Source organism: Aquarana catesbeiana, linkage group LG08, assembly GCF_042186555.1.
Source record: "Aquarana catesbeiana isolate 2022-GZ linkage group LG08, ASM4218655v1, whole genome shotgun sequence".
Taxonomy (NCBI): Eukaryota; Metazoa; Chordata; class Amphibia; order Anura; family Ranidae; genus Aquarana; species Aquarana catesbeiana.
Genome location: NC_133331.1, coordinates 126,886,162 through 126,898,462, shown reverse-complemented (window position 1 = coordinate 126,898,462; position 12,301 = coordinate 126,886,162). Strand labels below are relative to the sequence as shown.

Below are 12,301 nucleotides of genomic sequence, written 5' to 3'. Positions count from 1 at the left end.
TCGCTGCGGCGTGTGGGTGGGCCCAGAAGCCTGTCTGGGGCCTACCACAGCAGCAGAGGAATGGTCCTGAGCTGTCTATCCTGAGTGAAGAAGCTGGACAACCGAGAAGATCCCAGGGGAGGATCCGTCATGGAAGGATCATGCAGAGTGCTGGTCTGGAGAGGGGCCTGGTGACTTGGTTGGAGGACGTATCCTGAAGTAGTCTTACTGCATAGTAGTACCGGGTTGGCTTATAGGTTCAAGTACTGTGTCTGACATTCATCGCAAACCAATACATCCTGTGGCAGAGGATCGTACGGGTTTCATTCCAAACAAGTCTGTGGCAGAGACTTTTGTTCGTGCTGCATACTGCCTGCTAGGCAAGTGAGAGAGGCCTATCCAGGCGGGCAAAGATTAGATCCTACAAAAAAGGGGAGACTATTCAACTACAAGTGTTCAATTGCAAAGAATGTTCTGAAGAATACTACTGAAAGGTATTTGAACTTCCCTGCAGCTTTCCTTCTGCCTCTTTCCTGCTACTTTTTTATTTGTTCATTAAAGCATTGGAAAAGTATGCTCGAGTGTTCAGTGCTTGCATCGCCCAGAGGTAAACTCAACGGAACCCTAGACCCGGTGCCGGTGCCCGCTTTAAACCAGCAGCTCCACCGAGAGTTATTGCTACACTTACCTAGGTGGATGCAGCAGTCCAATGCTGCTTCTGTCCCCTGTTGGCTCTAAGACTTAGAACTGAGTGATCAAGCACTGCTGATTGCTCGGTTCTCACAGCTCCCTGAGCAGAGAGCTGATAACTGTCAGTCACCGGCTCTCTGCTCTGCCCCCCCCCCCACGCTCACTGGAGCCCTGAGCTGTGGAGGAGGCTCACTAATCGGCTGAGCCGGGTGCCAGTCCAGGCATGTGGGTGGATCCCAACCATATGGCAGCTATCTTTCCAGAGCCTGGACCGGCTCTGTGATGTCAGCCGTCAGCAAGTTTCAGCCTACTGTCTGCTGAAAACTGGTCACAGGAGTGCAGAACAAACTGGTCACTGGTCACAGGAGTGCAGAACACTCCTGTGATCCACAGAAGTACAGCCAAACAAGCCTTGGCTGTACTTCTCCTTTAAGAAAGCAGAAACTTGTTTTCTCCATATAAGTCACCAACTGGAGCCCCTTGCCATGTGTAGGTGGAAAGCTAGGTGACACCTATACAAAGTTCACAACCATGAAAGCCACTGTATTACAGATGTTCTATGACAAAATGCATTAATTAAAGTTCTAAATATGAAGAGCATTATTGCTTGGCAACCAATCAAAGTCCATTTTTTAGAAGTCAGTCCAGCATGTAATGGATTTTGTTGATACTATACACATATGAGCATCAGCAAAGAGGGTAGGCCTTAAAGTGGAACTAAACTGTATCCGAGCACCACAAACCAAAAGTGCTATTCAATTAATTTTTTTTTTCAAAGCAAACTCCCCCATCCTCCATGTTTTATTTTTCTGAAAAAAATCACTTAGAAAAATGCCCCCTAGCATTTCTGGCTGTGGCCATCTTGAACATGACTGAAGTCCATTTATTGAATGTTCCATGCAAACAATGACACACACCACGGTTGCAAAAGCCGGAATAGAGGTGGACTAGTTTCGCACATATACACTGTGCTTACTCATCACCATGATTTGCTTTTGCAAGCGTGGTGTGTGTCATTGTTTGCATGGAACATTCAATAAATGTACTTCAATCATGTCGGTGTGCAGCCAATTTCTTCCTCCATTCAGTCTTCTACGGCAGTTGAGTCGGGGCTTGCACCCGTGTGAGGAGTCCTACAGTATTCAATTGTGTCTGGAGTCTCTCACTTGGATCGGTGATTTTCCTTTGCTGGCTACTTCAGTGTGGCCATCTTGAGTAAGGGCCGATAATTCATGTAGCATTTACTTCCTGGAATCCATCTGCCTATTGCCAGGAATGCAGTTAGGAGGGTGTTCTTAGCTGGGAAAATCCCTCCTCCACTCCTGAAGACTCCTGGGATGTATGACATTATTTCCCTAGAAATGGAAACTATGAAGTAACTAAAGAAATGTAAAAAACTGTTTAAAACAAGTAAATATGATATACTTTTCTAACTATTTACTAATGCTAGCAGCATAAGGATTCAAAATAGTCAATGTTGATTGAGAGAGTGAAGTTCCACTTTAACCCTACACGCCACACATACTGGTCCATGGCAGCCGAGGTTTCTGTGCTGAGAGCGCACTTACTGTGTGCTCCCAGCACGGTGACCAAGATATCATAGAAAGCTCCTGGTCTCTGGTTATGATTAGAGGGCATTGGGATGGCCAGTCACAGTGATCATGTGACAGAAAGTCTGACTGGCCCCCTGGTTACAGACCCAGTTAAAAGGCTGCTGCAAGAAATGTCCTCAGTTGAGACAGCAATAAAAACCTGACAGAGGTTCTAACCTTGTCACCATTCTAAAACAACTGGAGTATGACTTAAAGTATAACTAATAAAAACATTTTTTTTTTGTTTTGGATAGAGTGGAGAGGGAGTAGAACACCTGTCAGGTTCTTATTACTGTCTGTGTCTCCGTTAGGTATTTACACTCTCTATTTTCCATGCTTACCCGTATCACTGAAAATAATTGTGGGTTGTCATCAGAACAGTAATAGAGGGGAAATTTCCCAATGGGGACATTCGTTTTCGGTGATCCTGGTGACAACCAGGGATTTTATCATATTTGGGGATTTCCTCTCACTTCCTGTTTTGGCTATGGGGCAGAAAGTGAAGGGAAATCTTCCTATTTGGAACACAGATGGAAAAAAATCTGATGGGGTTTTAAAGCGGTATTAAACCCAAAAGCGGGGCAGCACAGTGGTTAAGAGGTTAGCACTTTTGCCTAGTGGCACTTGCATGCGAGTTTGCATGTTCTCCCTGTGCCTGTGTGGGTTTCCTGCAGGTATTAGGATTCCTCCCACACTCCAAAGACATGCTGATAGGTTAATTGGCTCCTATCTAAATTGGCCTTAGTATGAATGTGAGTTATGGAATTAGATTGTTAGCTCCTTGAGGGGAGGGACTAATATGAATGTATAATATACTGTATATAAAAAGTACTACGTAAATTGACAGTGCTATATAAGTACCTGTAATTAATTATTGCTGCATTTGTTTTCTTTTTTAAACGTTTTTTCTTTTATTTTCACCTGGTGATGTGCCCATTAGTGCCCTGTGTACACGATCTGACTTTCCGACGGAAAATGTGCTTGTGATCTTGTTTTTGGGAATTCTGACCGTATGTAGGCTCCATCGGACTTCTTCCATCGGAATTTCCGACACACAAAGTTTGAGAGCTGGATCTAAAATTTTCCGACAACAAAATCCATTTGCGTAAATTCCGATCGTGTGTAGACAATTCCAGCGCACAAAGTGCCACGCATGCTCGGAATCAAGCAGAAGAGCCGCACTGGCTATTGAACTTCATTTTTCTCGGCTCGTCGTACATGTTGTACTTCACCGCGTTATTGACGTTCAGAATTTCCGACCAACTTTGTGTGACCGTGTATATGCAAGACAAGTTTGAGCCAACATCCGTCTGAAAAAATCAGATGGATTTTGTTGTCGGAAAGTACGATTGTGTGTACGGGGCATTAAGTCTGTTGTTTTCTAAAAGAACAAGCTGTCTTGCAGGTGTATCAGTTACAGAGATGAGACAAACCATTTACTGCTGACAGGGGTGTTTACAATGATCAGCTCTTAATTATTTATGTGAAACCTTTAGCCCAAAAGGAACACAACAGCTTGCTGTAATTGCTTGGAAGTTAAAGTGATAGCTGGAGTTTGGCTTCAATTTGTCAATGTGTGAACCCAGTAAAAAAGCGAAGCGCCATGTAGTGAAATAGGCAGTTTATTAAAAAGTTATAACAACTAACAAAGTAAATATCTAGTCAAATCCACATCTTCAGTGTCCCCGTCCTGCCGATAATAGCAAGCAATGGCCGCTGAAGGTGCTCACAGGGCTGGAGAAGTTCCGGGACTCTTGTAGGTATAGGGCGGAAGTGATGTCAGCTTGGGGGCGGGCCGCCAGACATCTCTTCCAGCCCTGTGAGCACCTCCAGCGGCTGTGGTTTGCTATTATCAGCGGGATGGGGACACTGTAGATATGGATTTGCCTAGATATTTACTCTTTGAGTTGTTATAACATTTGAATAATCTGCCTATTGCTGCACTACATGGCGCTTCGCTTTCTTTACCGAGTTCACACACACAGGAGCGGTGGGGTAAATGTCATCCGATTCGGACAGGAATTTCACTGCATTCCTGTTCAAATCATATGCCATTCTTTTTGTGCCAGTTGCGTCCATTCATTTTGTATGCATGTAAATCGCACTGCAAAGCATTGGTTTCAGTATCGGGAGCACTCGTGAAAATACGCAGTATCGGCACCAATATTGATGCCGGTAGCGATATTGGTGCATTCCTAGTAAGCTGCAATATGTTACATTTTTGGCTTTGGGTTTAATACCATGTTAAACCTCTTTTACTCTATCCATAACACCTTAAGTTCTACTTTAAACATTTGATTTTAAATCACTGTTCTGCTTTTTTATATAAAGAATACTTCTTTATTGTTTTCTTGTACCTTTTCTGCACTTTTCCTCAGTTCCATATTGAGCTCTTTAAACCTCCCTCTAAATTGCAAAAATGTTTTTGTTTTTTTTTTGTTTTTTTTGCTTGTACTAAGGTGTGTGAGAATGTAAAAAGGTACTTTTCCCAATATGGTTTTTTATTACTTGTGTCTTTGTAATATAAGTCCTCCACCCACTTCCTCTTCCTACACGTTCAGTAATTTTCACCTGGCTGAATGTGACAATTTTAAGCTCCTGTATACTCTTGTCAGGGCATGTGCAACCTGGAATATGCAAATACGATTAGTGATGAAACACAAGAAAGATCACAAATTGAGTAATGTTAGAGGCAGCTATGAAGCAACCAGCTTCCTGTTGCAGGTAACAGGATTTTTTAGAAAATGATGAAAAAATGAGGCTGATTATTTTGTTTCTTTCGCTGATTTCTATAGTACTGCAGCATTAAAGTAGAACTTCACCATAAGTTCACCCTAACACTAAAATCTACCTTAAAAAAAAAGATATGTATAGCGATTTCTTCTTTACAGGACTAGATAGGTTAGTCTTAGATCGTGGATGCTGGTAGATTTCAAGATTTTAGTGTCGGGGTGAACTTCTACTTTAAGTTTCAGGTCTGCAGGCCAGGAGAGGCCATGTGTTGGGCGGTGTTTGAGGGTGTGAAGCACATTTACTATAATAACACAATGGAAATGGCAGCTAATAAATATGGTTTCAAAGTTAATCATTTAGCCACAGAGCCTGATATAGATAATTGAATAGAAATTATATTTTATTTCCTTGTGATGTAACTGCAAACCCAATGCAAGTGTTTCTGAGTGCGAACTATACTAAATCATTGCAAAGTAAAAACAAGGAGAGTTCACATAATACTTTAATACTTTTGAGAAAATGTACGTAGATAGGCCTCCAAAAGAACACAGGGGGGGGGGGGGGGGGGGAATAGCAAAGTGATATATTGGGGTTCATTCACTCGCATGTTACCGCATGTTCTAGCAATGCGCCTGCAAATGTGTGTTGCATTCTGGTGGCCTTCACTGCTATTGGCACGCCATTTCACTATATAATACAGCTAAGAAAGGTCATGTGATTTTTTTTTTTTTTTGCCCTGTGGGGTACATTAGCAACCTATTTATAATGACACACTGTAACAGATTGAGGGCCTATTTAGGTTGGTTTTGAACTACACCACCACAAGCATTGTAATGATCTGTGCTACAAAAAGAAATGCAGCCTGCCTCTTTTTTTTTTGTAGCACTTAGAGGTACATTGCAGTGTATTTTTACCACTTCCCACCCGGCCTATGGTAAAATGACAGCCGGGTGGGAGCACTACTATCCTAGATATATATGTCCTATAATGTCCTCCCGGTGTGCGCCTCATGCACGCAATCTGTCACAAGCTGTCTCCACAGGACACAGCAGAGGAGTGATCATAGTACCGGGCCAGCCATGGTACCATGTGATCACTGTGACCAATCACAGTGATTAAATGTTGATAGTACACAATGGGGTTGATTTACTAAAACTGGAGTGTGCAAAATCTGGTACATCTCTTCATAGAAACCAATCAGCTTCCAGGTTTCTTTGTCAAAGCTTAAAGAGTAACTGCAGTTTGCTCACATAATTTGTAATAAAAAACATCTTTGCCATTCTGAAGCTTCCCTCCAACCACTTTGCATATTATTTTATATATACTGTGATTCTGTACTTGCCAAATATGCTGTAGAAATCCCCCACCACTGAGCCTGGCTGCAATCATTTTAACTGTGGCCAGCTGAAGCTGCTGTTTGTTCACTTCCTGGATTTACACAGACACACAGAGGCACACCTCCAGCTCTGCAGCTCTCATTGGCCCTCTTATGACTCACCTCCCTCCCTTCCTGGCAAACTCTCACAAGAGTGAGAGAGAGAGCTGTGTATGATGTCATAAATTTAGGCTTTTTTCCAGACAAGAAACAGGAAGTGGGCTGTATAAGGTATTTACTGGCAAAAAAAAAAACTTGTACTGCACAAAGTTAAAACAACAAAGGGCCAGGAATGTACTGGCCATCGGGACTACCGGGAGTTTCCCAGTGGGCCGATGGCTCAGTGGTCCGGTTTCAGTGACAGCGGATAGCTGCCTCCCTCCGGTCCTCTGTCCCCCCCACGGCGCTCACCTCCTCTCCCTGGCTAGTTATACAGCGCGACTGAATACAGACATAATACTCAGAAGTCGGCACTGAGAAGCTCATTATATGATCCGGAAGGAGTGAAGCCACACACAGCTGCAACATAACCTTCCTCGGCACTCGTTCTCCTGCTCTTTCCTTCCCCCACTCTCCTTCTAGATTCTCCGTGGCAGCATACAGGATGGAGAGCGGGGGAAGGGGGGGGAGCATATGGGGGACCAGAGCAGCATGAGGGGAGAGGAAGAGATGAGCATGTGGGGGACTAAAGCATCATGAGGGGAGGTGGGAAGATGAGCATATGGGGGACCAGAGCAGCATGAGGGAAGTGGGGGAGTTGAGCATATGGGGGACCAGAGCAGCATGAGGGGAGTGGGGGAGATGAGCATATGGGGGAGCAGAGCAGCATGGGGGGGGGGCATATGGGTGACCAGAGCAGCATGAAGGGGGGAGAGGAGCATATGGGGGACCAGAGCAGCATGAGGGGAGGGGAAGAGATGAGCATGTGGGGGACTAGAGCATCATGAGGGGAGGTGGGAAGATGAGCATATGGGGGACCAGAGCAGCATGAGGGAAGTGGGGGAGATGAGCATATGGGGGACCAGAGCAGCATGAGGGGAGTGGGGGAGATGAGCATATGGGGGACCAGAGCAGCATGAGGGGAGTGGGGGAGATGAGCATATGGGGGAGCAGAGCAGCATGGGGGGGGAGCATATGGGGGAGCAGAGCAGCATGGGGGGGAGCATATGGGTGACCAGAGCAGCATGAAGGGGGGAGAGGAGCATATGGGGGACCAGAGCAGCATGAGGGGGGGAGAGGAGCATATGGGGGACCAGAGCAGCATGAGGGGGGGAGAGGAGCATATGGGGGACCAGAGCAGCATAAGGGGAGTGGGGGAGATGAGCATATGGGGGACCAGAGCAGCATGAGTGGGGGAGTAGCATATGGGGGACCAGAGCAGCATGAGGGGGGTGTACATGGGGGACCAGAGCAGGATGAGGGGGGGTAGGAAAAAGAGAAGCATATGGGGGACCAGAGCAGCATGAGGGGAGGGGGGAAGAGAAGCAAGCGGGGGACTAGAGGATTTTGCACTCTCCAGTTTTAGTAAATCAACCCCAATCAGTTCCTAGCCATTCATTGGGGGTTATTTACTAAAGGAAAATCCACATTGCACTTTAAGTGCACTTGAAAGTGCACTAAAAGTGCACTTGGAAGTAAAGTCGCTGTAGATCCCAAGGGTACATGCAAGGAAAATAAAAAACAACATTTTAGCTTAAACATGATTGGATGATAAAATCAGCAGAGCTTCCACTCATTTCAGATCTACCCCTTAGATTTAGAGCGACTGCACTTCCAAGTGCACTTGCAGTGCAAAGTGGATTTGCCTTTCGTAAATAACCCGCATTGTGTACTATTGTGATCTCTGTGATTGGATGCCATTCACAAAATTGATTCCTTATAATAGTGAGAGCAGTACAGTATCAAAATGTAAAAAAAGAAAAAAAAATAAGGAAAAAAATTTGAAACAAAATTATATATATATTTTTTTTACATACTGTCACCAGTCAGTATCCCTGATAACTGCCACACCAGTCATATGATGACACTGCTCTAGTGACAGTATGTAAAAAAATCATTAAAAGAAATTAATTTAATCTTATAATTTTGACAAAAAAACTGTGACAAAAAATTACAACTTCAAAAAACTTACCGTACCATTCCTCTTTCTAAATATCTTGGACTGTCTACTTCCCAAAAAGCAGTCATGGAGGGGGGGTTGTTTCACTGTCTTGGCATTTTAGGGTCTCAAAAAAAGAGATGGTCCATCAGTACATCAGGATTGATTGATTTACAAATATACTGTATATACCATAGTTTATAGACTCTATAACTTTCATAATTTGGCCTACATTAAGGGCCCTTTCACACTGGGGCGGGGGCGGCATCGGCCGTAAAGCGCTGCTTTTGTAAGCAGCGCTTTACCGTCGGTATTCGCAGTTTTACCCCCCCCGCTAGCGGCTGAGAAATGGTTAAAAACCACTGCAAAGCACCTCTGCAGAGGCGCTTTGCCGGCGGTAAAGCCGCGCTGTCCCATTTCAATGGGCAGGAGCGGTATACACTCAGCTCCTTCACCGCTCCGAAGATGCTGCTAGCAGGACTTTCTTTCCCATCCTGCTAGCGCACCGCTCCAGTGTGAAAGCCCTCGGGGCTTTCACACTGGAGACAAAGCAGCGGCAATTTCAGGTCGGTTTGCAGGCGCTATTATTAGCGCAATAGCGCCTGCAAACTGCCCCAGTGTGAAAGGGCCCTTATGAAGAAAGATTTTTTATTTGCAAAATCTCATAGCAAAAACTAAGAAAAAAAAATTTTTTTTTCTTAAAATGTTGGGTATTTTTTCTTTCATGTAGCAAAAAAAAAAAACAGTGGTGATTGAATGCAATCAAAAGAAAGCTCTATCTGTCTCAAAAAATGATAAAAATGTCATTTGAGTACAGTGTTGCATAATTAAGTAATTGTCATTCAAAGTGTGACAGCGCTGAAAGCTGAAAATTGACCTGGGCAGGAAGGGGGTAAAAGTGTCTGGTATTGAAGTGCTTAAACGGCTGCCTAACACAACACACCACATTGCACTTCAATACACAAAGACACGTGCATCATAGTCCACAATGTTGCAGTGCAGATGCACTATAGAAACACCATTTAGTCCAATTAGTATGTATTAAAAATATAATAACACCATCTGAATTCCTTTTTTTGATATATTTAAAGCGATTTATGGGCAAGAAAACCCAAAAAAACAAAAAAAAGACAAAGGCATAATGAGCTAGTATGCATCGCATACTAGCTCATTATGAAATACTTACCTTAGAACCAAGCCCCCGCAGCATAGCCCGGCCACCGCTGAGGGGGCCGACATGTTGCCACGGCGTTACTTCCGTGTTCACCGGCCTGGCGCTGTGAATGGCCAGAGATGAGATTACGTCACTCCCGCACATGCGCGCGGGAGCCTACGGTTCCAGCAAGGGGCTCTGAATTTCCGGCACGATACACCGGACCTTTTGAGCGCATGTGCCGCTGACGTCAGCAGCTGCATGCAAGGTGAATATCTCCTAAACAGTGAACGTTTAGGAGATATACATTTTACCTACAGGTAAGCCTTAGTATAGGCTTACCTGTAGGTAAAAATCACAAAGCGGGCAATACAACTGCTTTAAATATTTTGCAACCATCTCCTGTGCAAAAAAAAAAAGTCTAAAAATCACTATTACTACAAAATTACTACAGTTCGTATCATAAATATTGCTGTTTAGAGACCGCGTGAAGGCACAAGGTGGGTTTCTCTACTGCATATACCTGCAGTATATAAAGGGACTTCCTAACCAATGCTCCTCTACTAATGCCAAGCTGTCAGAACATGGAGACTACGCCTCTTAACAGCGATCATGCCCACTGAATCAAGAATTAGTAAGAAGTCACTACTTAATCCTATCACTCATAAACAGTCTTTTGATTTGAGATTGAAAGCTTTCCTAAATTCATCAGAATGAATAGGAGGTCATGAACCATGAGTCAATCAATTTGTATGCTGTCAATGATGCATAAGAAAGAGAGGTGTTTAGGCAGGCAAAAAGAGGTGAAGTGCACAAAGAGAATCTCACTAATGTGATAATGGTTGCTCATAACTCAATGACAAAATTACATTTCAAGACTCGAGAATGAAGTACAGGTTAACAAAAATGCTTTCGTGTGCACTGGTAGATCCCTGCAGCTTGGACACAATTGCTTATTAGTGACACTGCCACCTTTTCTATAATGTGAAATAATGGAGTAACAGCTATTTTAAATTGTTCTGGTGTTTTGCATTGCAGAAGAGGCTCCAGTGATTGACAGTGATAAAGTTTATAATTGTGCACTTGGCAGAATATTATAATAAAACTTCACGGTTATGAGCTGATGGCAGGAAATGCTTCCTAACTACCTGCCATAAAATGTTTGTAGTAGGAATGTTTTGATGGCTTTTACAGAGCAGATAACTCATCTAAAGAAAGATTGCTGGTCACATTGAGCTAACAATAAACTTTAGAGTTTCTATTGGTGTGTAGGAGGGAGTACATTCTTGATAAAAGACCCAGCTAGTTGGTTTCACAGACTGAATGGCATAGTGTCTAATGCCTGGTACACATGATGAGATTATCGGGCGAATGATCGTTCGTTTCATTTCTTTGCATGCTAATCTCAGATCGAATCTGATGAGTTTACTAAAGTCATAAAAATTCCCGTACGACAGAAAAAAAATTCGGAAGTGATGTCATGTGTTGTAATGCATTTGTATTGCATTTTCGAACGATTGCTATACTGATTAAATGAAAATCGTATGGTCTGGCATCATACAAATTTTTTTTTCATGCATGTCAGATAGAATAATATCAAATGAACTATCATGATCAGGTTTCTCGAAAGCTCTGTACTAACGAACCGATTATCGTACGATCACTTCGAAAGCGGTATTTTCTGTACAAGTTTCTGATTGTGTGTACGGGGCTTAAGGAAATATTCTGGATGATATTTAGAGTCCACTTCCACTAAGTGTATTTTACAAAGCACTTTATTGCCATGAGACTATAACCCTTGGATGAAAGGCATGCAAAACACATAAAAGGAAAGTATTTTGCACGTGGTATCAAGATACTCAACGGATAAAGTATTTTGGCTTAACCAGAGGGAGCAACATATTATCAAACGGCATCCCACAAAACAAAGAGGGAAACTCTGGGGACATTTCTGCAGAAATGTTCCCAGAGTGGAGAAGGTCACTGAACTCTAACATTATCACTCACTATCACTTATTATCATTTTTAACTGCAATAATGTGCAGGAATGAATTGCCATGGTAGTCCAACAGGCATCATTCAGATCTGTACACTGGTCAAAAAACAAAACAAAAAAACACTACATTTTAAAGAGCACTTTTGGTAGACAGAAAACCTAGTACATCCAAACAACTGTATGTTGGAGGATCAAAGTTGACGTGCCAATAGCTCCTTTCCCTAACATGAGCAAGAATTTTAAATGCACTTTCCAGCTTGGAAAAATGCAAAGATCTGAGCAAGTGTTTATAGATGAGTATGGTCAGCATATTCTGGGGTACACGCCAGAGCAGTCATTTCCAATGTAAGTCTTCAAGTACCCCCAACAAGTCATGTTTACGGAATTTCCTTCACATTGCATGGGTGCTTTAAAGTGTGTGTAAACCCTCACCTTGTAAAACAACCCATTCAAGTTAAAATAGAAATGAAAAGCAAAATACTTGTGTATAGAGTATAAAAAAAAAAACATTATAAACACCCTTTTTTATTTATTTTTTTATAAGTGATCACGTTCCCTCTGTTCTTCGCTGCAAGACCTGGGGGAGGAGAAGCTAAAGCCTGGTAACACTGTCAGCTCCAGTCTGAGCAGCTGTACAAATGATTTGACGTTAGTACAGTGATCTCCGCCACTGAGCATTTCTGTT

At 43.1% G+C, this 12,301-nt stretch overlaps 1 long non-coding RNA gene across 1 annotated transcript in view; it reads left to right on the top strand.

Annotated features, from left to right (window-relative positions):
• Positions 1-4,936: 4,936 nt before the first annotated feature.
• Positions 4,937-12,301, top strand: part of LOC141105297 (uncharacterized) — a 77,250-nt gene continuing 69,885 nt past the window's right edge. The window contains exon 1 of the long non-coding RNA XR_012235556.1: positions 4,937-4,985. This is a non-coding gene — a long non-coding RNA (uncharacterized lncRNA). The remainder of the gene's footprint in view (positions 4,986-12,301) is intronic.